The sequence below is a fragment of the Petaurus breviceps genome, unplaced genomic scaffold (assembly GCF_028583685.1).
Source record: "Petaurus breviceps papuanus isolate PSGF00001 unplaced genomic scaffold, PetGlider_PUasm1.0 90865, whole genome shotgun sequence".
NCBI lineage: Eukaryota > Metazoa > Chordata > Mammalia > Diprotodontia > Petauridae > Petaurus > Petaurus breviceps.
Genome location: NW_027187367.1, coordinates 15,786,074 through 15,813,484, shown reverse-complemented (window position 1 = coordinate 15,813,484; position 27,411 = coordinate 15,786,074). Strand labels below are relative to the sequence as shown.

At 38.0% G+C, this 27,411-nt stretch overlaps 1 pseudogene; it reads left to right on the top strand.

Annotated features, from left to right (window-relative positions):
• Nucleotides 1-10,787: 10,787 nt before the first annotated feature.
• LOC138150234 (histone-lysine N-methyltransferase 2B-like) overlaps nt 10,788-27,411 on the top strand; it is a 99,262-nt pseudogene continuing 82,638 nt past the window's right edge.

Below are 27,411 nucleotides of genomic sequence, written 5' to 3'. Positions count from 1 at the left end.
TTACCTCATGTGTACTGTCTGATGCCTGGCAAAAAAAAAAAAGAAAAGAAAAAAAAAAGATCTGATGTAGGGAGGTCAGCAAGTACCTCCCAAAAGGATGGTCATTCTCGACCCCTAGCTCATCCTCTGGCCCCCTCCTACCCTTTCCAGGCTAACACCTCCTCTCAGCCTATAAGAAACATATGAGCATGCGCACACATACATATACAAATGCATGCATGCACATACACACATAAAGATCAGTTGGACTCTGAAGGAGAGGGAAAAGCTGGCACATAGTAGGTACTAAGTAAATGCTTGATTAATAAGGCTAGTCACCTTTCTTTCACCACATTCCAGTTTCTCGGTGTCCTTACTAATATTTGGAACTTAGAACTGAATATACTACTGTAGATGTAATCAGACGAACACAGTGCTTTGTGATGTCTGAGAAGTAAAAGTTCATTTCTAACTCGGGGGATCAAGTTTTATGGGTGAGATGAGACATTTGAGTTAGGTCTTGAATGACTGATAGAAATTCAGCAGAGGGAGAAGGGTGCTACAGGGGATGCTAGGGTATTCAAGGCACAGAGAATGAGAATGTAAGCAAAAGTATGGAGGCAGGATTGCAAAGGACATATTAGGAGTTGGGGGAAGAGAGGAAATAGTGAGTAGTTATTTTTTAATTTGATTAATTTTTTTCAGTTATGTGTAAAAACAATTTTAATAATCATTCTTTTTTAATTTTGAGTTTTACATATACTCCCTCCCTCTCTCCTTCTCTCCTCTTCCTCCTCCTTAGGAAGGCAAGCATTTTGATATAGGTTATACATATGCATTCATGCAAAACATATTTCCATATTAGCTATGTTGGGAAAGAAAATAGACCAAAAAAAAGAAGAAAAAAAAAGAAATTTTTTAAAAAGTATTCTTCAATCTGCATTCAGATTCTTATCAGTTTTTTCTCTGGAGGCACATAGCATTTTTCATCATAAATCCTTTGGAATTGTCTTGGATCATTGTACTGCTGAGAATTAGCTAAGTCATTCACAGTTGATCATCATACAACATTTCTACTCCTCTATACAATGTTTTCCTGATTCTTCTCACTTCACTTTTTGCATCAGTTCATGTTTTCTATTTTTTTTTTGAGAGCATCCTGCTTGTCATTTCTTTTAGCACAATAGTATACCATCACAATTGTATAGCACACTTGTTCAGCCATTCCCTAGTTGATGGGTAATTCCAATTCTTTGCCACCACAAAAAAGAGCTGTTTTAAATATTTTTGTACATATAGGTCCTTTTCCTCCTCCCCCCCCCTTTTAAATTTTTTTGGGGGGATGAAGACCTAGTAATGGTACTGCTGAGTCAAAGGGTATACACGAATTTATTTCCTTTGGGGCATATTTCTAAATCACTCTTCAGAATGGTTGAATCAGTTCACAACACCAATAGGGCATTGTATACCCAAATTTTCTCCAATATTTGTTATGTTCTGTTTCTATCATATTAGCCAATCTGATAGGTGGAAGGGGGTATACCTCAGAGTTGTTTCTATTTGCCCTTGCCTAATCAGTAGATACAGGGCTTCTTAAACTGTGGGTCATGACCCCACATGTCAACAGTAAAAATTTTTTGAATGCTCAACAACCAAAAATTAATTAAAAATCAAATGCATAATGAATTCGAGATATTTCTGGCAGTGCTTGCCCCTGTTGCATGTGCAACTTCACTGAAGGCTTGGTTCTGAAGACAAAGTATGCCCTTAGGCCATACAATGCCAACAAATTCCGAAACTTGAAAAGGTGTCCTGAGTGGAAAAAAGTTTAAGAAGACCTGCTTTAGAGCATTTTTTTTCATATAACTATAGGTAGCTTTAATTACTTCATCTGAAAACTGTCTATCCACATCCTTTGAGCATTTCTCAATTGAGGAATAACTTTATTTTTTATTTTTATCAACTTGATTCAGTTCTCTATATATTTGAGAAATGAGGACCCTATCAAAGAAACTTGCCATAAAAAATTTTCATAACTGTGATTATTTTGTATTTCCTCCATCCTTTTTTCCCCATTTATCCTTCTCTCCCTCCCCTCCCCCCTCTCTCTCTTTGCTGTGTCCATTCTCAAAAGTGTTTTGCTTCGGCCTTGTTCCTCTCCCAATTCATTCTCCCTGTGATTAGCCCACCTCTCTTTCCTTTATTTCCCTTCTACTTTCCTACAAGGTAAGATAGATTTCTATATCCAACTGCATGTGTATGCTATTCTTTCTTTGAACCAACTCCAATGAGAGTAAGATTCAAGTGTGTTGAATCTTCACCCCCACTCCCATCCTCCCCTCCACTGTAAAAGCTCTTTCACTCTTCTTTTCTGAGTTAATTTGCCACATTTTACCTCACCCTTTCTCTCTTCTCCCAGTGTATTCCTCTTTTTCACCTCTTAATTTTATTTTTTAAGATATCATCCCATTGGGGCAGCAAGGTGGTGCAGTGAGTGGGGTGCCGGCCCTGGAGTGAGGAGGACCTGAGTTCAAATCTGGCCTCAGACACTTGACACTTACTAGCCATGTGACCTTGGGCAAGTCACTTAATCCCAATTGCCCTTCAAAAAGATATATATATATATATATGTATATATATGCATATACATATAATCCTATTATATTTAATTCACATCTCTGCTCTCTATGTATATTCCTTCTAATGCTATAATAATAATAATAATAATAATAATAATAATTTCTTAGGAATTACAAATATCATTTTCCCATGTAGGAATGTAGACAGCATTCAGTCTTACTGAATCCCTGATAATTTCTCTCTTGTTTATTTTTAATGCTTCTTTTGAGTCTTGTATTTGAAAATCAAATATTCTATTCACTTCTGGTCTTTTCATCAGAAATACTTAAAAGTCTTCTATTTCATTGAAAATTCAATTTTTCCCTTCAAGGAGTATACTCAGTTTTTCTGGGTAGGTGATTCTTGGTTGTAATCCTAGCTCCTTTGTCCTCCGGAATATCATATTCCAAGCCCTGTGATCCTTTTAATAACAATCTTTTCTTATCCTGACTATGGCTTGATAATATTTCAATTGTTTCTTTTTATTTTCTCTATTTGAATTGTTTCTTTTTATTTTCTCCTTGATCTGGGAGCTCTGGAGTTTGACTATAATATTCCTGGGAGTTTTCATTTTGAGATCTCTTTCAGGAGGTGATCAGTAGATTCTATTTCTACTTTATTCTCTAGTTCTTTTTTCTTTCTTTTTGTTGGTTTTTGGAGGGGGGGAAAGCAGGGCAATTGGGGTCAAGTGATTTGTCCAAGGTCACATAGCTTGTAAGTGTTAAGTGTCTGAGGCCGGATTTGAACTTAGGTCCTCCTGATTCCAGGGCTGGTGCTCTATTCCTAGCCGCTACCTAGCTGCCCCTATTCTCTAGTTCTAATATACCAGGGCAGTTTCAGTTTTCCTTGATAATTTCTTGAAAGATGATTTTTTTTAATCTTTTGATAATGCATGGCTTAAAAGTAGCCCAGTAATTCTTAAATTATCTCTCTTTGATCTATTTTCCAGGTCAGTTGTTTTTCCAATGAGATATTTCATACTTCCTTCTATTTTTTCATTATTTCCATTTTGTTTTATTATTTCTTGCTGTCTCATGGAGTCATTAACTTCTGCTTGTCCAATTCTAATTTTTAAGGAATTACTTTCTTCTATGAGATTTTGCACTTCCTTTTCCATTTGACCAATTTTACTTTTTAAGGAGTTCTTTTATTCAGTGAATTTTTGTACATCTGTTTCCATTTAGCCAGTTCTTTTTAAGGAGTTATCTTCAGTGGATTTTTGCACCCCCACCCCCTTTTTTTTAACCATTTGGCCCATTCTGGTTTTTAAGGTGTTATATCTTCTTTCTCTCTTTCTTTTTTTTTTGGTGCCTTCTTTACCAAGTTATTGATTTTTTTTAACTGATTTTCTTGCATCACTCTCATTTCTTTCCCCAGTTCTTCTTCCATCTCTCTCATTTGATTTTAAAATTCTTTTTGATCTCTTCTAGGAATTATTTGTGGGCCCAAGGCCCATTTACATTTTTCTTTGAGGCATTGGATATAGTAGTTTTGACTTTGTTGTCTTCTCCCGAGTTTGTGTTTTGATCTTCCCTGTCATCATAGTAATTTTTTATGGTCAGGTTTTGTTGTTGTTTGCCCATTTCTCCAGTCTATTTCTTGACTTTTAGCTTTTATGTTAAAATTGGGCTCTGCTTCTGGAGTGAAAAAGGCACTGTCTGTCCCAAGCTTCAGAGTTTTTTTTTCTGTTTTCAGAGCTAGTTCTGGGGGTCTGTAAGCTTTCAGTTATTTCAAAGTGATATGATCTAAGAAGAGATGTGTTTACTATTCTTCTGGCCTGTGCTCTAGTCTGTGAGAAATCACAGCCCTCTTTTTCTACCCTTGGAACTGTAGCCAGGGTCCCTTGCTCCCCTGAAGCTGCAAGTTCTGGTATGCTAGTGTTCCCCCTCACTCTGGAACTGTGACCCAGAACTGCACCATAGATCTGCATATGGGCAATGCAACAGATGCACCTTGAAGCCAGCAAAGGGAACCCTAACCATCTGTGAGCTGAGAGTTCTAGAAGCCACTGCTGCCAATTCATTTACCCCCAAGGCCAGCTGTTTGCTTGCTGAGATGGGGCTTGCTGCTCTCTTGCCAGGGTCTTGCCTGCCCTTGACTGCACTCCACTCTCACTGAAATATAACACACCTTTCCTGCTGACTTTTTAGGTTGTCTTGTGCTGGAAAATTGCTTTTGTGGGTTCTGCTCCAGAATTCATTTTGATGTGTTATTTAAAGTTTGGGTGAGTCCCTTCCTTTTCTCCACCATCTTGGCTTTGCCTGAGTAGTTAAATTTAACTAGAGCACAGAGGCCTTAAATAGCATACAGTCCTTACCTATACCAGCATATCTACACCATGCCTCCAGTGTCTATACCCTCAGGAAATTAATCTGTTTAACCTTGCAACTCTTACCTCATGACTGAGCAATATTGATTAAGATTAAGTCAGTACAAAACTACCTCTCCCACTATATCTAATTGGCTCAAACCACTATTCCATGTTTCACATCTTATCTAGTCATCTTTACCATCAAGCTTTTTCTGTTAGTGGAAATAGCTCAGGACATTATACCCAAGAGTCCCAGAAATGGCTGTTTCATTCAGACCTATTGCCCTGCTTCTAGGCTGCCACCGCAGCCATTATTCATGGAACCACCCTTTATGGAAAAGGTGTCTTTATTCCTGCCACCAGCCTCCTTCCTCCAACCACCAGTCAACTGCCAACAACAGGCAGGTAAACCCAAGGTCCCTGGGAATATCAATGCTGAACTCAGATTAGCAGGTCTTCTTCCATCCCAGCCCCAGCAACTGTCATCCAGAGGAGGAACTCCTGTGGAAAAGAGGCCTAACATCTTAGCCATCAGCAACCCCAAATACCAAACAACTGCCACTGATGAGAAGTTAAGGCCAAGAGCCCTAGGAATAGGAACACTTCCTCTATGTCACTGGTCCTACCTCCATTATACCCCCCGATAGCTATCCACCTATCACCACCAACATCAGCTGCCACCCAACTGCCACTCCTTGCAGGCACTTAGACTAGCAGAAGCACTGAGGCACCTTGAGAGAAGGAGGCATTATGGGTAGGACAGTCAAATTACTACCACTGCCTTAACCTACACTTCCCCCAAAATATGCCCAGAAATCCCACTCATACCACATACCTTAGACCCACATTCATCATTTAGAGCGAGTGTCCTTGCCACTACCACCAGCTATTGATCAACTGTTCCCAATAGGCAGGTAAGCCCAAGAGCCCCAGGAGCAGTATTCCATTCTATCTCAGCAGCCATTGTCAATGGAAGCAGTCTTTGTAGAAGGGCTACTTCCCCTGACCTCCTAGGTAACCTCAACTACTGAAGACCCAGAAAAGAATGCTCTCACTTCCAAAGTCCTTGATGCCAAAATAGTTCAACATCAAAAATGGAATGTTCTTCAACTAATGGAAATGATGCTGAAGAAGATACATTACCATCTGCTTTACTATTGCATCCTAGGACCACTGGGCCATATCTGTCTGACATACAGTTGAAACTTCTAGTATGTGTTGTCTCCCACATTAGAATGTGAACTCCTCAAAAAACAGGGAATCTTAGTGTTCTTCCATAGCATTTTTCTCAGTGTTTTGTCACATAATAGGCACATAATAAATGCTTTTTCATTCATTCTTGCCATCTGTTGGGCCCTCATCCATGGCTCTACCCATTTTGCTCTCCACCCGGTAATCAAATCCTTGGGGCTATCTATTGATTGTCCTGTGAATCTACTCACCCCTCCCTGTGACTCCTGGCCAGAATTCCCTTCCCTGATATCCTCTCCATGAAAATGTAAGCTCTTTGAGGGCAGGGATTGTCACCCTTAATAAGTTGCCTGGCACCTAACAAGCTCTTAACATAATCGAGTTTTTTTTTTCATTCCAGATAAAGTTGGGAAGGTGGGGGTAACCCCAGGTGGTGACGGACCTTGAATTTTCATAATTTACCAGCTAAAGAGTTTTGCCTTTATCTGGTGATCTATAAGCAGTCATTCAGGGACTGTGAATAAAGAATGCTTCATGATTCGATACAGAGACACAAATCACATGTACAGTGAACTGGAGGAATTTGAGAGGTTAGGAAACTAACATGGTCCAGACAGGAGGTGACAAGGGTCTCAGTAGAGGCCATGGGAGTAAGGATAAAAAAAAAGAGGGGACAAATGTGAAAGATATGGTGAAGCTCACAGAGTCTGACAACTGATCAGATGTGGAAGGTAAGGTGGAGAACAAATTGATATTAACCTTTTGATCATAGGTGAATGTGGTTTCATTGACAGAAGAAGAGAAGCAAGTTTGGAGAGGAAAGTTTTTGAGCCTATTAAGTTTTAGTTTGACAGTACGTCCAGGAAGGTTTCCCATGTATGGCTGTAAGAGCTGAAGCTCCAAACATGAATGTCATTGCCAAGGAGGAGACTATAGGACCAGAAGAGAAGAGGACTAAAGACAAAATCAGGTCCTTTCCCCAAACTTCCCAGTACTCAGCAAACTTAAGGACCATTGGGCTAATGCTAGTCACAGGTGACAAAACATAAGCTAGCAGTATGTGAGAGAATGGCGCCACATTCCAATTCTAAATTCACAGTTTTCATTGTGTTACATGAGGCAGTGGAAATAACACTGAACAAAGACAGAGCAGCTGGACCAGATCTGGACACAGAAGGTTAATTTTCATCGTATCTGGAAAAGGCAAAAATACCAAAACAATTGGGAAAAAATCCTGGGCATTAAAATTTCCAAAATGGAGGCTCAAGATGATATCAATAACCACCACCCCTTATGCTTACATTCCCATTTCTGCACAGTTTTTATGTAACCTCCACATATATTGAGTATGTCTCTTATAAAGGTAGGAAGAAGGAAATAAACAGACTTGCAAATGATACTCTACAACATACCACTTCCTTAGAGTCACAGAATTGAATGAAAAATCCATAGAATAACAAATCATACTGTGCTTATAATTTGTTGACTATTTTTTAATTGATTCAGTAGCATATGAATTAAGGAGTCTTAGAAATACTTTTCCAGGGGCAGTTAGGTGGCACAGTGAACAGAGCACTGACCCTGGAGTCAGGAGGACCTGAGTTCAAATCCGGCCTCAGACACTTAACACTTACTAGCTGTGTGACTTTGGGCAAATCACTTAAGCCCTGCCTTCCCCCTCCAAAAAGAAAAAAAATGCCTTTCCAAGGCTGTGTCCACATGAGACACTTCAAGACCCACACCTAAATTCAACTAATTAATAAAGGACACCAATCCCATAATGCAGGAGATTCCATTAAAGAAACATCTGACCAGCCTTCTCCATGTTGTCATCTCCTCTGTGATTATGGGAAGCTATTTGGTGGCCCCTCACCTAGGTTCCAACCCTCATAGCATAAGCTTTTCCTTTTACTTCCTATTGTGAAGGGAGCTATTCCCTCCATCTACTACTTTAGGCAATAAAATGTACGTTGTTGGGCAAGATACACACTTGAAAAAAGGAATTAGTCTCCTAATTCTTCGGAGAGGGGAATGGTGATGCATAGTAGAGTCAATTTGATGAGCTATGTAGAGACAGGCCTAAAGTTGTCAGTGAATTAAGTACCCCCTAAAAGTCCAGCTATACAGTGTTTCTCTGCCATGGCCCATTCTTCCTGTTCTTATAAAAATCCTTCTTCATGTTCACCCTCTCCTTGAGTATGTGGTACAGATGTGAAGACTATACCAATCATTGTCTGTTTGCTTCTCATTGAAAGAGGGTGGAGTGTCTTTGTGTGTTTCACCATTCAGACATTCTTCATGGTGCTATTTTTATCAATGATAATCATTAAATTGTTGTCAGCTGGATGCTTTCATCGGTCTTACCCAGAGGCAGACATGATGTGAGGGAATGTCTTTTTTTTCCAGGGGAGGGGCAAAATAAATTTTGTTCTGTTGGAAAGCTGCTTGATGGAGTCCCAGAATGTCACCAATTAGAGTTGACCCTTGATTCCTCCTCCCACAGGTAGTCTCAGGACAAGATCTACTGCTGAATACAATTCTAGCCATAGTCTTTTAACCTGTCAAACACTGGGGCTGGCTTTCTCCATGGGAGAGAATATAGATATTGCTAAAGACGATGCTACAGGAACATCTTACAGAAGGTGGAATTATAGCCTGTACTTGAAGGAAACCAGGGAGATGAGGACAGAGATAATTCCAGACATTGGGGACAGCTGGTGAAAATGGTCAGTGGTGGAACGTCTTCTGTGAGGAATAGCAAGGAGACTTGTGTTCCTGAATCACAACACTGGAAAAGGGGAGGGCAATATGGTTATGGAGGGCTATGAATACCAAACTTTATGTTTGATCTTGGAGATGATAATTACTGGAATTTATTGAGTAGTGACTTGGTCAGAACTGGCCTTTGGGAAGGTCCCTTTGGCAGCTGACTAAAGGATGGACTGGAGTGGGAAAAGAGACTAACCAGATGGCTATTTCGATAGTCCAAGTATAAATTGATGAGGACACGCAAATTTAAATATTTCACACAACTGTCAGAATTCCCTTAACTCTATATTTCCTGAAGTTTTTGCTTCTAAATACTACAGTTAGAGACCTGGGGCTCTTGTATGCCTTATTCCTCAGGAAAGGGCTAAATTCAGTCTCATTCCCACTTTTAAGAAATGACATTTAAGAAATTTGAGAGAGTTTCTGAGTAATTAATCATTGTATTAATAATGCTAGCATATTATGAATAAAAGGAATGGTCATTTGGCCATCTCTCTTTGGCCAAAGACGACTCATGGCAGAGGCCTCCCAGTTTCCCAACCCTTGGAAGAGTGGGTGTTCCTGAGGGTGGCAATCAACTCTGATAAGTTAACAATTAATGAGAGAATTAATATTATAATTAGGAGTGAGTTTATTCAAATGAAAGTCTTAGAGTATGTGGTACTGAGCACCCAAATCTTAGTTAAAGAGATTTATTAATTTCAATATCACCCATCTGAAAAAAAGAGAATCTACATTTCCCCAGACATCTCTGAGTAAGTACAATGAACAGCAGTCTACCCACTCACTTCAACTTAGAATTTCTTTACTGTTTTTGACTAGATCATAGCCTGGGTAAGTCTTTACCCAAGATTTCCTACACTGGTTGATTTCTAGATGTGTAAGTACTAAAGAAGAAAAACATTGGTCCTAATTCAATAACTAGTTACTACAGATGAGAGAAATAATATTTCTCTCACAACCCAGCTACATTCCTTTGGACTGGATGCCCAGAGAAGCCTCATCATTAGGACGCTCATTATCCTTCGAGATTGCACCAACGTTGCTACTCAACAACTCATCAATTTCTTCAATATCTTCAGTTTCTCTCTGACTAGAGGACTGAAGGATGGAGCAAAGGATGCCTCCCAAAGCCTTCATTTAAAGGATGTTCCCAGACCAGCCATCTCTTCATTTCCCACCCAGCTCCTTTGGACCAGACTCTATCATGAATGTGCATAGGGTATCCTTCTCTTCCCCTCCCAAACCCCCTTTTCAGCTTCATTTTATGTATTGTCTTCTCCCATTATACTGTGAGGGGTTTTATTATAATGACAGGGACTGGTTTTCTTTTTTTTTTTATTTGTATCCCAAGCACTTAACACAGTGCCCAGCTCGTAACAGATATTTAAGAAATTTTAGTTATTTAGTCTCCCACTCAAATTTCTATTTTAATGACCATTTATTTTCCTACCATTTACCTGTAAATGTTCAGAGGAAGTAATAAGAAACCATGACTGGGGCATGAAAGGAAAATGAAGGGGAGGGATGAAGCAAGATGTGGTACTAAATTGAAATTAGAACTTTTTTTTAGATATTTCCTGCTAATCTAATGTTTAAATTTTTGGTTTTTATTATGATCATACTGCATATTGTTTCCTCCAACCAGATATTCTTCCTCAAACCTGGTAAACTCAAGAACAAATAAAAATCTAATTGGCACAGAAGATCAATCAAGAAGCATTTATGGTGCCAGCTACTGGACTAAATGCTAGGGATACAACCACCAAAACTGAACAGCCCTCATTCTCAAGAAGCCATCCTAGCTATACATTCTATGTCTGTGAAAAGTAACTTTTTCACCTAGGCCTGTGTTTGGCTAAATGGGTCCAGGAACCCCAAGTTTGGTATGGAGCCTTACGACTACAGGTGTCTCAGAACCACTGGCTACTTAAGGGTTTGTCCTGAATTGCTAGCAAAGGATGATCCTCTTCCTGGGGCTAACAAGATCTTAATGTTTCCCCAAGCAGGGAAGAAAGAAGAGATGTCGCTGGGACGGCAGGAGGCTTTTGAAATCTTCAAGCAGGATCATGCTGATAGTGTTACAATTGAAGACAATAAACAGATCTTAAGACAGAGGTAAGACTACCTTTGTGTATCATTTTCTCCTTTCAGGCCTGCACATTCCTGGTAGAAGGAAACATACAATTGTATTTTGCCTGGTCTGTACAGACCAACTAGAAGAAGGAATAATGTGCTGTTTCAACTGAGCATAATTAATATTATCTCAAATTGTTCTCTAGTAATTCCATGTGTCCAATTTTTATCTCCCTCAATAAAATTGTAAGGTAATTGAGGTCACAGGTTGTGTTAACATATAGTTCTGCTTTTCTGTCTGCTTTTCACATAGTACAGGGCATTCCCATTTCCCTTTACCTTTCCCCAAGTGCACATACTCCAACTTGTCAAATGTCCATCCTAAGACATTGTCACTATACCTAAACAGAATCCTTTGGATATGACTTAACACAGGCAGAGTACAATGGAACTGTTACCTCCCTTATTTTGGCCAGTATGTAATGAGACTGACTAAAATCACATTCAGTTGTGGGGCTCCCCTGTCACATTTTTGGGCTCTTGTGAGTTTACTGTCCATGAAAATGTTTGTGTTCTGGAAACAGTGAACCTAGTATGATGGTACATTGCATCTTTTTCTTCATGGGAATAGAGCTCCCTTTTATTTATGCTACTGTGAATTATTCAGTTATTAAATATTACATAGTTATAAATACTTAAGCCAGGAGAGTCAGAGGAAATGCTTTCATTTCTAAATAAATATCTGTGCACACCAGAGAGAAATTTATATAAGTGAAATGCAATAGGTATGTATGTAAAGATGATTTCTAACCACCATCATCATGAATGGTAAATGAGTTTTTAGTTGTTTCTCTAGTAGTGAGAATAGACTACTTCTATCTGTATTTTCTCATCCATTCTCTCTAACACATCTATGGCTGGTCATTAGGAGTATAGACTGAGGCTGGGGAATAGGATTTTTGTTTGTGTAGCATTTAAAAAAAGTTTTCTAGCTATTTTTGTTGTTCATTTGTTTGGAGTGTGGCTGACTCTTTGTTGACTGACCTTCACTAACTGCATAGACTTCTACCTTTACAGTACAAACCCTCAAGGTTTGAACTCCCCTTCAAAGGAGAATGAACTTGGGGTTTCTAGAGAGGCAACCTCATTTCCCAAGAGAGTTGTATTGTCTAAATAATTCATGGTAGTAAAGTAAGCAACATCCAGATTTTTCATCATATCATGGCCTTGTCTCCTTGGTTTTCCTCCACCTCTGAAGCCACATGCTCAGATGCTTTAAGAGGATGCTTCTATCCAGGGATTCCTTTGTCTTTCCAGAAATATGAGTGCCAAAATCTTCTTTCCAAGAGAATAGAGATTTTAAGGCACATTTAAGGCACATCTATCCCCTCCTCCCTTTTTGCTCTAGAACACTGGGATTCAGGAGCCCCCTTCTATATCCAAAAGACTAGGTCATGTGGTTCCATGTTCTCCTGGAGCCATGTAGTTGAGTGGCTACTGTTTTAGCTACCTCTCAGGGCGCATAGACAAGAACACATGCAATTGCAACATGCCTCCATCTTAGTTCTTGCTTCCCTCTAGCTACCATTAATGGCTCCCCCAGGAAGGTCAGAAGTATTCATGCCCCAGTGTTCACTTCTACTCTTACCTTTGCATAGTTCTCTCTCTTTGACCTCTCTGTCCAGAGCACCTAACTATTCTTTCTCCCTAAATCTCTCCAGGAAAAAGGCACAACTTCAGTCCACAATAAGAGGCAATCATCCATCCTCAATGAGATGGGAAGAGGTTGGCAAGCCCCTAGGCACTTATGTCCTTAATCCTTTTAACAAAAGTTTTAATTGACATATCCATAGCCTCCACAGGGAAATGCCTTCCCTATACCTTCATCAAGTTAATCATATTCTTCTTATCAACCTTCTACCACTCAATGCTTCCTTATGCTTCATCTACAATTTCATTTTGCTCTTTCTAATCAGGAGTATTTTATAGTGACAGTAGGAAACTAAAAATTTAAACATGATGACTATAGATGTGTTTAATATAGCTGTTCAAATTTTCTTATGCTAATTTACCATGATAGACACTAAGCTATATAAGCTTTGATCAATCAGTAAGAAAGTTGAAGAGGATTTGAATAAAAGTTACCTCTCCTTTTTCAGACTTTATGCCATTAAATCTGACTTGAGAAGTTTAAATACAGGTAGGATACAGAGTCAGGACAAAAGTAGGTTTGATTCAGGAAGCATTGTAGTGGCAGGTCTCAGAAAGTGATCTGGAAAGCAGCAAAAGGCTAAAGCAGAGGTCAGGACGTGTGGTTTTGATAAGCTAAGTGAGGCTTGATGAGTTGTTTCTCATTCTTACCTACAAGACTATCATGAAGACTGATATGGTGCAACTAATTTATCATCATCAGTCTTTATAGCCAATATTGCATATAGAGGGAAGATGGGGAATGAAAAGCATTGACTGTCACTCTAGATCTCTGATAAGGAGATATCTAAGAGAGCATAGTCAGAATAATTGTTATTCATCCTTCATTTTGAAGAGGACCAATGGCATCATGATGTGATAGGTGATGTCTTGGCTTGCTCATGAATTGGATTTAAGTGAAGAAGAGTCGCACGAGAGTTGCACCCTCACTCTCAATTCCAGAATCATTGAAATCCAATGCCAGGACAAAAGTCAAGATGATTGGTGATGGCCTGGAATATAGTGGATAACATTGGTGTATTTGATGTCTGACAAAGTTCTAAGTGCAGCCTTGGTGGCTATTGAAACAATTTGTTCTCATCCACCCATTCTGCTGGGGAAAGTCTCTAGAATAATTATAACATTGGTGGGAGATATATGGACCTGTAATTTCATTATTGTGAGCAAGATGGGAAGTTCTTCCATTCTATGCAGATCAGAAATGCCTCACTAAACTATAGTTTTAGAGAGCTGTCTATACCACTGAAAGATTCAGTGCCTTGTCCATGGTCACACAGCAAATCTGTACTAGTAGTAGATCTTAAAATTCAGTCTTCCTGAATAAGGCTACCCATCTACCCATTAACTAACAATGCCTCTTTATAACAATAATAGCAAAAATTCACTCTTTGATCTATTGACACTGGCCTCCTATCTGCTCCACAAACAAGACATTGTATCTCTTCACTCTGGGCATTCTCTCTGGCTGTCCTCCATGCCTGGAATGCTCTCCCTCTTCTACTCTGACTGTTGCCTTCTCTGGCTTCTTTCGACCCAACTAAAATCCTGCTTTCAACCCTTCTTAATTCCAATGACTTCCCTCTGTTAATTATTTCTTATTTATCCTGTATATAGCTTGCTTTGTACATGTATGCATGTGTGTGTGTATGTATGTATGTATGTATTGCACATTGTCTCCCCCACTTAGATTGTAGGCTCCTTGAGGGCAGGGACTATCTCTTACCCCTTTTTGTATCCCCAGTGTGTAGCACCATACCTGGTACACTAATTAGGAGCTTAATAAATGTTTATTGAATTAATAGCTAACGTTTGTAGAATACTTTAAGGCTTACAGCCTCCAGTTAAGTAAATGCCCTGCCTTTCCACCCCCTCCCCCCTGCCCTGAAAAAAAAAAGAGAGAGAGAGAAACCCAAGAAGTAAGCCCAGTAGAAGTGAATAACTTCACAGCAAGTAGGGACAGATGCTCAGAGGGAAAAAAAATGGCCACAGCAATAATTGGAAGAAATGAAGCAAGAAATAAAGAGTAAAATTAAAAGGAAATTCAAGCTCATGAGGGGAAAAAAATGCAAAGCGAATAAATAACTTAGGATAGGAGGCTTGAAACTTTAGCCAAGTAGCAGACACCATGAAAGAATAGAATGAAACAATCAGAACTCAGTGACTACATGAGACAACAAAAATACTAGAACGAAGTTAAAAGATCTTAATAGTAGAAGAAAATGTAAGCTATCTTCTATCAAAAACAGCCAATCTAGAAAATAGTTTGAGGAGATATAACTTAATAATCATTTAACTTCTTGAAACACATGACCAAATAAAACTGGATACCATATTTCAAGAAAGCAAAAGAAAATTTCCCAAATCTTTTAGAACAAGTACAAGAAGTAAAGATAGAAAGAATGTATTAGTAATCTCATGAAAGCAACCCCAAAGTGAAAGAAAACACCCAGGAATGTCATAGCTAAAATTCAGAGGTTCCAAGTCAAAGAAAATAATATTTCAAGCAGCTAGAAAGAGTTCAGGTACCAAGGAATCACAGAGAGGATCACAAAAGACTATGCTGCAGTTATTACAAAGGAGAAATAATCAGGGAATGTGACATTACATAAGACTAAAAGATAGATACTTACAATAAAGAATATGACCTGAAAACTAAATATAATTCTATAGATGGAAAATAAACAACATAATCGAGAACTTTCTAGCCTTTATTGTGAAAAGACCAGAGTTGAGTGGAAACCTTGACATGTTAACACAGGAATCAAGAGAAACCTATAAAATAAGTACATTTGGGAAATTTCAAGGCCTAAATGATGATATGGTGCTTACATTTTAATAGGTGGGGAAGTAACAGATATCATTTCAGAACCATCCTGTTCTCAGGGGTCATAGAAGGAGCTAAGTAAGACAAACCCAGAGACTGAGTGTGGTTTCATTCTATTTTATTGGTTTTAAGAGGGGAAAGAAATGCAAGGGAAAAAATAAGTACACTAAAGAAGAAATGAAGAGAAAAGGGGAGGTACTCACAATTTTGTATGATTGGTATATACTAAAAGATTGTATAGTAATGGAGAAAGATGTTCAAGGACTTAAGATTCTTATGAAATGCACTTTTATCTGGACACACACTCACACAAAATAATTTTGTATAGAAATGCATGAAACACAACAAAAAATGAGTAGGACTGATAAAGGGGAGAGTGTTCAAGTCAGGGAGATAATAGTTACAGCAAAACTTTACCTTCAGAAGGTAGATCATAAAGCAGAGATTAAAAAGTAAAAAAAAAATGCAAAAACTAGAAATTGACACCTGGGATCAGAGAGGGCAAGAAGAAGAATAGGAACCAACTAATCATAGACCAATAGTGTTGATCAGATTCCTTCTCTTTCTCCACTCCCTTTTAATTTTCAAAGAGGAGGACGGGGAAAAAATAAGATATTATGGAAGGAAATTCACAATTAATAATCATAACCATGAAAGTGAATAGGATGAACCCACACATAAAACAAAAGAGTCTAGCAGGATGGATTAGAAAGCAAAATCCAACAATATATTGTTTGTAGGGGGGGAAAGCATAAAGATTTGTGCATAGTTCAAATGAGCAACTAGAACAGAATTTATTCTACCTCAAATAAATAAAAAAGGGTGGCGATTATGATTTTGAAAAAGGCTATAGTAAAAACAAACAGGATTAAAGTGTTAAGCAGAGAAACTACATTATGCTCATCAATGTATCATGAATAATGAAATAATATCAATATTTAATATACATGTACTGAATGTCATAACATCCAAATACCTAAGGTAAAATTCAGTCAAATTATGGAGAAAATAGATTGCAAAATCATAACAGTTGAAGACTGATATGTGCCCCATTCAGATCTAAGCAAATCTAATGCAAAGATAAAGAAATTAAGGACCTGAGTAGAATTTTAGAAAAAGTAGATAGGATAGTTCTCTGGAGATTACTGAAAAAGCACTGGCTTTGTGTTTAGATGACCTGGGTTTAAATCCTGCCTCTGATGTGTACTGTCTGTGTGACATTAGGCAAATTGCTTAACCTCCCTGGATCTATTTTCTGACCTGTAAAATGAGGTGATGGTATTAACTAGTTTCAGAGGTCCCTTTCAGTTCTAGACCTATAATCCTCTGAATGGGAAGAGAGAAGAATATACATATTTCCAATTGAGGTATGTAACTTTTACAAAAATTGTCTATGTGCTAGGACACAAAACCAAACAGATACAGGTATATTAAACATTTCCTCTATTGAACACAATGAAACCCAAACTATAATCAATAAGGGTCATTTGAAGGAAAGATTAAAGCTTAAATGGACACTAGATAATTTAACCCTAAAAAACATTTGGGTCAAAGAACAAATCATAGAAAAAATAGATAATTTTGACCCCCCAAAAATGACAGCAATGAGAAAATATACCAAAACTTCTGGAATAAAGCTAAAGTAGTCCTTAGGGAAAAAAAGTATACCTCCAAACACTTTAATCAGTAAAGGAGAGAAAGAACAGATCAGTGAATTGGGCATATAACTAAAAAAAAAACAACCTAGAAAAGCAAGAAATCAAAAAACTCCAATTAAACTAAAAAACACTGACAACCAAAACAGATATGAGATAAATTGAATTAAAAAAAAAGAATTCATAAAACTAGGGCTGGTTAAAAAAAACTAGTAAATTAGAATCTGCTAAACTAGTAAAGGAAAATGAAGTTAGAGGCTGATTTTTTTTAAAATAGTAAAATAGAACCTGATTTCTTTAAAGAGGAGGAAAACTAATCTGCTAATATAAAAAATAAAATATAGAATCCACAACTCATGAAGAGAAAATAAAAGAAGTTCTTAAATATTATTTTGTCCAATTCTACAACAACAAAACTGATAATTTGAATGAAACAGATAAATGCTTTAAAAAAATATGAAATACACAGATTAAGAAAACAAGAAAGAGAGAATCTAATGACTCTCAGAAAAAAAAAGCCATGAACAAGCCATGACAGAGTCCCCAAAGAAAAACCCTTCACCAGAAATGTTTCTAAGTGGCTTCTATCAAATATGTAAAGAACAAGCATTTCTAATTTTATAAAATTATTTTTATAAAAATCAGAAGGGATCTAAATTCATTCTATGAATAAGCATGGTTCTAATACTTAAACTAGGGAGAGATGAAGCAGAGAAAAGCAGATCAAAACCTCCTAATGACGACTGATGCAAAAATATTAAATATATCAAGATGTTTCTAAATGTTACATGATCAGATTATATTGTATTTATTCTAGGAATGACCTGGGTGGGGTTGGAGAAAGGGTTAATTAATAACAGGGAAGCCATAAAAATAATATAATGATAACAAAAACAACAAAAATCATGATTCTATATATGATATCAATTTAATATAAAATAATATTATCATAATAATATAATATAATAAAAAATAAAGAGAAAGAGAAAAGCTTTTGATATCCTTTTTTGTTAAAAGCATAGAAACAAGGGGTGGCTAGGTGGTGCAGTGAAGAGAGCACCGGCCCTGGAGTCAGGAGGACCTGAGTTCAAATCAGTCCTCAGACACTTAACATAAAAACTAGGCATGTGACCTTGGGCAAGTCACTTAACCCCAATTGCCCTCCAAAAAGAAAAAAAAGCATAGAAACAAATAGACTATTTTTCAGCATGGTAAATAACAGATAAGGATAAGGACTGGAATTGTAAACTCATTAATTGTAATCTCCCAGGTGAGAAAATTTCCTCTACCAGTTCAAGTTGACACCTTCTCTGCGATTTATACTCTTAGAAAGTTGGTTAGAACACTGAGAAATTAAGTGACTTGCCTAGAATCTAGATCCGGTATATGGGAGAGTCAGTACTTAAATCCAGATCTGTAAGGCACTTTCTATCCCACTGTGCTATGCTATGCTGCCTCTGTCATAAATATTATCTATTAAAAACAAATAGTTAGCATTATCTGAAAGAGAGATAAACTATGGACTTTTCTAATAAAATTAAAGATAAATAAGGGTGTTCACTGCCACCAGTGTTGCTTGGTATAGTTCTAGAAGTGCTACCTATATAAAAATCAGGCAAGAAAATAAATTATTGGAAAAACATAAGCAAAAAAAACCAAAACAGCTACATTTTGCAGATGATACGATAGTTTACTTAGAGAACCCTAAAGATTCACCTAAAAATTAATACAAATAATAGTTTCAGTATAGTATTAGAATCTAAAGTAACTTTCCCCAAAAAAGCATTGATCTTTCTGTATAATATCCACAAATCCCAATAAGAATGGATAGAAAAAGAAATTCCTTTCAAAATAACTACAGAATATATAAAATTATCTTTGACTCTGTTTACCAAGACACACACAGGAATAATATGAGTGGAACTACAAAACATTATATGAAGACTGGCAAATAATTAAAGAATTATAGCTGAAGAGTCCATAGTTGGACCCTGATAATATAATAAAAATTATAATACCACCTCAAGCAATTGACAGATTCAGTGCCATACCAATCATACTAATAAAAAGTTACTTTGTAAAACTAGAAAAAATGATAAAATTTGTCTAGAAAAAAATGTTCAAGAATTACAAGGAAAATATCTTTTTTTAATGGGAAAGCAGAGGCATTACTAGTACAAGTTCTCAAACAACACTAAAAAATAATAAGCATCAGAATTATTTGGTACTGGTCAAGAAAACAAAAAAGGTGATCATGGAGCAAGCAATTAAGAACAGAAGCAATTAAACATTGGCATAGGGTTCAGTAAACTGAAGGACTTTAACTACTGGGTTAAGAATCACACTATTTGACAAGAATTGCTAGGAAAGCTGGGAAGTAAACTGGGAGAAATTAGATTAAGACCAACATTGCCCATCATATATACCACAATGAGATCCAAATTGATACCTAAATATTAAAAGGTTATATCATAAACAAATTGGAGGATAAGGGAAGAATATACTTTTCATAACAATAAGTGTTCTTGACCAAACAAAGGATAAAAAGAACCACAGTAGATAAAATGGTCAATTTTGATTGTGTAAAATTGAAGAGTTTTTTACCCATACAAATACAATGAAATTATAATTAGAAAGGAAAAACTGAACTGGAGGAAAATACTATTGCAGAAAATATCTCTGAGAAAGGACTAGTTACCAAGCCGTCTAGGGAATTGATACTAATATATGAAAATAAAAGCCATTACCAAATAGGTAAATGGCCAAAGGATATGAACAGGCAGTTCTCAGAAGAAGAAAAGTAAGCTATCAACAACATATGAAAATATTCCAAATTATGAATAATAATAAGAGAAAACTGTCAAAGATGACTAAAAAGGAAAATGACAACTGTTGGAGAAGTTGTGTGGAAGGACAAGCACTATTGGCTGAGCTATGTCATTCTGATCTAGTCATTCTGAGAAACAATTTGGAACTATGCCCATAAAGTAACTAAACTGTTGCCTGTTGACTCAGTGATATCACCATTGGGCAAATAGGACAAAAATAGAGGGAAAGGACCCATATGTACAAAATATTTATAATAGCACTTTTTGTTATGGAAAAGAACTAGAAATTTAGGGGCCTCCCATCAATTGGGGAAAAGCTGAACAAATTATGGCATATGAATGTACTGGTATACTGTTGTGTGTTAAGAAATGCTGAAAGCTTTGGTTTCAGAGAAACCTGGAAAAACTTGTATGAACTGATTCGGGGTGAAGTGGACAGCAGCAAAACAAATTATTTGATGAGTACAACAATGTAAAGGAAAACAAGTCAGAAAGATTGTGATTAATCCAATGACCAATCACATTCAAAAGACTGATGAAGAATCATGCTTCCCAACTCTTTGCAGTGAGGTAACTGATCAGAGAGGCTGTAGAATGAGACCTGCATTTTCAGAGGTGACCAATGTATTGAATTATTTGGTTTAACTTTATTGTTGCAAGTGAAGTCTTTCATTTGAGAGATGAGAGAGAAAATAGTGATCAGTGATAGTGATATCAAAACAATAAAAATAAAGGTAGTAAACAATGAAACATTTAAAAAATACACAGAAGAGAGCAGAAAGAAGTTCAGAAGGACACACAGACAAGTGGAACAATGTTGGAACTACTCTTTTAAATCTAATATGTACTTTGAAGGAAAGCTATGGATGATAGAGATTGATATACAGTCTCCTGTGGTAGATAGGAAAGCAGTGCTCTATTTAACTAAGAGTAGCTAGGTGGGACAGTGGATAGAGCATTAGTTTTGGGATCAGGAAGATTTATCTTCATGAGTTCAAATGTGAACTCAGATACTTCCTAGCTGTGTGACCCTGGGCAAGCCACTTACCCCTGTTTGCCTCACTTTCCTCATCTGTAAAATGAGCTGGAGAAGGAAACAGAAAACCACTCCAGTGTCTTTGACAAGAAAAGCCCAAAATGGGGCCATGAAGAGTCAGACACAACTGAACTCAAAAACAATAACAAAAATCAGTAGCAATTGATTTTTAGTAGCATTTTCCAGGGCAGCTAGGTGGTATAATGGATACAGTGCTGGGCCTGGAGTGAGAAAGACTCATCTTTGTGAGTTCAAATCCTGCCTCAGCCACTTACTAGCTGTGTGACGCTGAACAAGTCACTTAACCCTGTTTGCCTCAGTTTCCTCATCTGTAAAATGAGCCCAACAAAGAAATGGCAGACCATTTCAATGGAGTCACAAAGAGTCAGACACGGCTGAAAAATGACTGAACAACACCTTAACTCATGGACTGCCTTGAAGAGTATTGGGAGTCATGTTACTCACACACTTCACTTTCTGTCATAGAGAATGCCCTTTAATGTTGACTGTGAACCACAGAAGCTTAGTTCATGTATCACATACATCTTACTTTATAAGAAAAGAAACTGAGGGTAGAGAAAGGAAGGACCTATAGCAAGTAAATAACAGAACTGGATCTGGAAGCAAAGTCTTCTGACCTGTCACCTAAAACAATGTTTGGTTCTCTTAGCTTTTCTTCCTTTTCAAAAGTCTTTTTCCTGAGGGCCAAGAGTTAAAAAAAAAAAAAAAGGTGAGGGAGGCAGTGGGGCAATCAGCAGAGGCCTTCCAGTCACCTTTTCACACACTTCTTCCTCTGCATTATGTCCTTTTCTCTCCTTCCCCTTCTCTCCCACCCTTGGGAGAAAGGAGACCTTTCTTGTTGTGGGCTTCACTTTGCCCTAGATTCTTCTCTGGCCACGGGCATTCGGAAGCATGTGGGTGGAGTGGCCTGGAGGGACAACAGCGTCCCAGAACAAGGGAAAATGGGCTCAGACCACACCTCTCCAGTGGGCACGCTCTTTTTTAGCTTTGTGCTAGCACTGCAGAAGAGAGCCCAAAATAGACTTTGTGGCTTCCTCTAGCAACTTCCACCAGACCTGGCACTAGAGAACCCTTTGAAGTGAGTTAACTACTAAGCATATTCCTCTTCTGCCCTGTTGGGCACTCTCCAGACTCAGGAACCAGGAAGCTCCCATCCTGCCCACTGCCAAAATGGTCAGAATGAGAGGTGAGATAAGGGCTTCCCCTGGGCAGTGTCCTGGTAGATGTTGTCTTGTTTGCCTCTGGGCTTGCTGCATTACTCCAGAGGCCCCTGCGGTGTGATGGTGAGGGAGGGGATCAGCTATTACTGTAGAACCAGGAGTTGCTCACCTTTTGTGCCTCTCTCTTCCCAGAGAGCATCAAGTCCTTTGCCCTTGGAAGGGCCACTGGTTTCATTATTAGAGCAACATATTAAAGATGGTGTGGGCCTTCCAGACGACATGTTCCAAACTTCAGGAAAGCATCTGCTCCTCAAGAAAAGACCTAGTTGTTTGGGGCAGCGGGGTGGCATGGTGAATAGAGCACCAGCCCTGGAGTCAGGAGGACCTGAGTTTAAATCCAGCCTCAGATACCTGGCACTTACTAGCTGTGTGACCTTAGGCAAGTCACTTAACCCCAACTGCCCCTCCAAAAAGCAAAAAAAAAAAAAAAAAGACCTAGTTAGACTCAGCTTGACACATAAGCACAATATGTTTCCCATGGTATTTCTCTCATTGTAGAATAGGACTTACAAACTCCAGGACTTACATGCATGTTGTGTCCTTTCATTCACAGTCCTCCTTTCTGGAATGTTCTCCTCTGTCTTCTCTCTATCCATTTTTCACTGCTCAAATCAAGTCCCCTTTCCCCCATGAAGACTTCCTTAATTTATCTTACCCTCAGAACTCTTATAGCATTTAAGGTCTGCACCACATATTTATTTACTTTCGTTGGGTTCATTTATTTATACCATGTATATAAGTCTTCCCCACTTGAAGATAAGGAAGGATGGCATGGTTTATTTTTTCTGAATACATCACAGTGTCTAACATGTATCTGGACACATGGCCCATTAGAGTGTAAGCTTCTGGAGAGCAGAAAAGGTTTCAATTTTATGATTGTATCCCCAGTGCCTAAAATACTGAATGGCACATTAGACCCATTTCTTGATTGATTGATTATGCTTTTTGATTGATTAATGACTGATTAATTGGGACAAGATGCCCCATGAATAATTATTGGCCCTAGCCCTAAGAGATATAATCAGGGACTTTACATTCATGCTGTATATAACCCAAGGAACTTACAAAATGATAGAATAAAAAGCCAAGGTATATATTTTAGAAGACTGAGCTGAAGACCATTTAGTTGAATGCATTTAGACACTTAGTCACAAAATCAAAGAAAACCAAACAATAGGCATTGCAGATTGGAGTTCCACTAAGAGTCTACCTAACTAAAAGGCTGTCACAGAAAAGATTTGTTTTTACACAAGTTCTTGAAAATGGATTTTCCAAGCCTAAATCCACTAAAAATCCTAGAGAGAAAACTATATTTAATAACGCTGGCCCAGGGATTTCCTTCTAAGTGTTCTCATATCATAAGATTATAGTATTTCAAGACAACAAAATATACTTATTACATTGTAGGGCTATACTGTTCAATGCAATTAATTAATACAAATTATGCATGTTGTTTTGAACCTCTTAACTAAGAATGAGCAAAATATAATAAAATATTTGCTTCGTTTTTTTCCCTAGATTTGCTGAAGCAAAGGCCTTAGGAGAAAGTATAAACGAAATAAGAAGTAAAATTGGTAAGAATTCTGTTAATCTATTTTCTAAGGTGAAAATCAAGCCATGATATGCCCCCAAATGAACATGACCTTAGTTTTTTTTGACTGCTCTTACTGAGGAAGGGAGCTTTATAAAGACTCTTCAGCACCATGAATATTACCTACCCCTCTCAGCAACCATTGGTTTTCAGACAGCAAATGCTTCAGCAATTGTATTTCCTATGTCCTAGTACCCTCACTCTGCATAAGGTGTATTTGGTAAAAAGCTGATTTTGAATCGTCTCCATTATAGTGTTTGCTTGAGATGGGTTTGCTTTTTTTTTTCATTTTCCACCAGGATCTTCATTGCTCATATTTTTAACCTTACAGTCCAAAAATTGTTTTTATTAAATATTTTCAAGTGCTTTGCAAGCATTTTTACAGTATCCCAGAGCTTCTCCATTCTGCTGCCCATGGCAGATTTTCAGGCGCTTTGGTACATGAAGGTAGGCATTGCTCTGGGCCATTCAGTAGCTCAGTGGTAGAATCAGACCCAGAAGAAAACATTCCTAACTGGTTAGGAACACAACTTGCTGACTCAAAACTCTTCACCCTTGGGCTAAATGTCATTAGAAAACTATGAACAGACTGAGTCTAAAGGCAACCCTGATAAAAGTATGCACTCATATCTTTTTCTTTTTCAAAAAGGAAAATGCTATCTTTCATGCAGAGTGAATGAATACAACAGAGACACATTCATAGACAGGCTTGCAAAAAGGAAACATTCTCCCCATCACCTGCTACCCATGTTATCCAAATGCTCCAGACTAGTGTTAGGGGTACACTATGGATTTAACAACTTTTTACTCCCTAAGTTCCTGCCATCCCACAAGGAAAAGGAGAACTAGACATAAACAAGGTGATTCTGTCCTTTAGATTTTCTGATGGAAAAAAGCTCTACAAAGCAATATAGTTGTCTTGCTATAACGTTGCTACGAAGCCCCAAGAACACATTGAATTAATTTTGTTCTGGGAAGCATGAAATCCACATTCTTTTTCCTGACTTTCAGGCATCAAAACCCCCAGATATGAATGAGCCACATGATGGCAACTAAACTCCTTAAAATCTGACATCCCAGTCTCCAGGCTCCAAGGTAGTCAAACAAATACTATATGACAAAGCATTCCATTCCTGAGAACCTAGGAGAGATCCAGCCCATCAAAAGCCATTGTAGGGGTGTGAGTGTATGTGGGTATGTGGGATGGGTGTCAAGGAAAGGCAAGCTGAACTTTTGTTGGACAGGGTCCTGGTTCTTAAGCTGTGTTGCGGCTCCTTCTGGAGGAAAAAAGTCCTTTAAAGGGTTGGTGTGGTGCAGCAGGCTGACATTGGCGTAGTGCGAAAATTATCCTCTCTGAGCCTTATGTGGGTATACAGAGATTTCATGTGTACTAGGAACTTCTATGATGGCTCCAACTGGTCCAAAACTATCCTAACTTATAGAAGAGGAAACAGCCTCCATCAAAGCAATAAAAAAGAGATGGGAATACTATCTGACATCCTTCTCCACAGAGTTGTTGAGTATAAAACTAAGATGATATGTGTGAAATTGCAAAGTATAATAGCCAATATCAATGTGAGGTGTTATTAATAAAATAGATAAAGATCTGATTCTTTGAGGTTTAATGATGAAGCATACTATCCACCTCCAGAGAAAGAACTGATATTGTTTGAGTAGAGACTGAAGCATGCTATTTTCCACTTTCTTCCTTTCATTCTTTTTCTTTTATTCAGGTCTTCTTGTACAAAATGACTAATATGGAAATGTTTGACATAATTGCACATGTATAACCTATATCTGACTGCTTGCACCTCAGGGAGGAGGAAGGGGAAGGAAGAAGGGAGGAATAGAATTTGAAATTCAATACTTTTTTAATGTTTTAAAAATTGTTTTAACGTGTAATTGCTGGGGGTGGGAATAAAATACATTAAAAGAAAAAAATAGATTTGGTTCTTTGAGAAGCCCAATAATCTGTAAACCAGAAAAAGCTGCTTCTAATTTGCAAATTAAGTTTGTTATTTAATGAAATATATTATTATATAAGACCAGTTACATTGGGAGGAAGGGGTTCTGAGTACAGTGGCTTAATGACACATTTTCCAGAATTCAGGAATATGCTCTACTTTGCTAGGACACAAAAGGGCAGATCCTCCAGAATGTAGACAAATGATGCAATTAGTTTTCTTAATGTGATAACTTGAGAGTTGTATTAATGTTGAGTTTAATGGTATGCTACACAAGCAGAGAGTAACCATTGATTTCAGTTAATGAAATGTGCTAATGAAGCCGAGACCATGATGTGTTTCCATCTGTTGCCAGTCATTCCAGTGTTGGCCACCCACGTGATAGACTTGTGCTATGGGTCACAAAAAGGTGTGGGCAAACCAATGTAGGTGAATTAGTGTCATCCCACTTCCACTTCTGGGGTGGGGGGGGGGGAAGTAAAACTGTTTAACCTGCAGCCTATCTCTTAAAGATACCCTATGTATTAAGACAACACATTTATCATTGTGTACATGAAAGGGGATGTATGTATGCAGAATTCCAGGGAATCACTCAAAAAGTTTGATTTCCAAAGATATTTATTCCATTTCTGGGTATATTTTTCCTAAGGAAAAATTAAGTCAAGTGGTGTTTGCTGTCCCAAAAGAGTCATCTTTTCCCTTTAGTAGATCCAGAATCATTTAATCCTGTTAAGGAACTGAGAGGAAGGGCCCCATGACCTTATGGGAGGAGTTACAGACCCACTGGCAGAATTGCTCTTATGTGTGCCTTTATTCATGGAGACAGTTTTAGGGAGGTAAGATTGCTGTGCGTGGGATGGTGACTCAGCTCCGGTCTGGGATGGCGACACATCCTGTCTCTAAGTCCTGCAGAGTACAGGAAGAATGCCAAGGAGCTTACAATGGGAGCAGGCCTGTGGAGGCTTCCAGTGTTAGTGGCATTGGCATTGTCAAAGAAAATTAAATCTGCTCTTTTTCAACCATGTCAAGATTATACCAAATCAACCAAACATATTTAGGATTCAAGGTGCTAACACTATTTTAGCTCAGTTGATTTTTTTTTTCCTTGAAATTGTTATCTAGGGGCAGCTACCGTGTTTCCCAGATAATAAGACACTGTCTTATTATTTTTTTGGACAGAAAAACACCAGAGGGCTTATTTTCAGGGGAGGGCTTATTTTAATGAACATTGACAGCAATTTTAATAAACAGGTAAATGTGAACAAAAAAAATGTACCTTTATTCAATAAGCAAATCACTGGGGAAGAACGGGGGAGGGGGGGGAACCGGTGCATACAGAGGGTACCGTAATGTAGCGTGTAGCACAGGGGATCACCTTCACTACAGTAGCAATCTCAATAGGGCTTATTTTCGGGGGAGAGCTTATTTTAGAGGAATCTTACACAGTAAGGGGAGGGCTTATTTTCAGGATAGGTCTTATTATCCGGGAAACACGGTAGGTGGTGCAGTGAATAGAGCACTGGCTCTGGAGTCAGGAGGACCTGAGTTCAAATCCAGCCTCAGACACCTGACACTTACTAGCTGTGTGACCTTGGGCAAGTCACTTAACCCCAATTG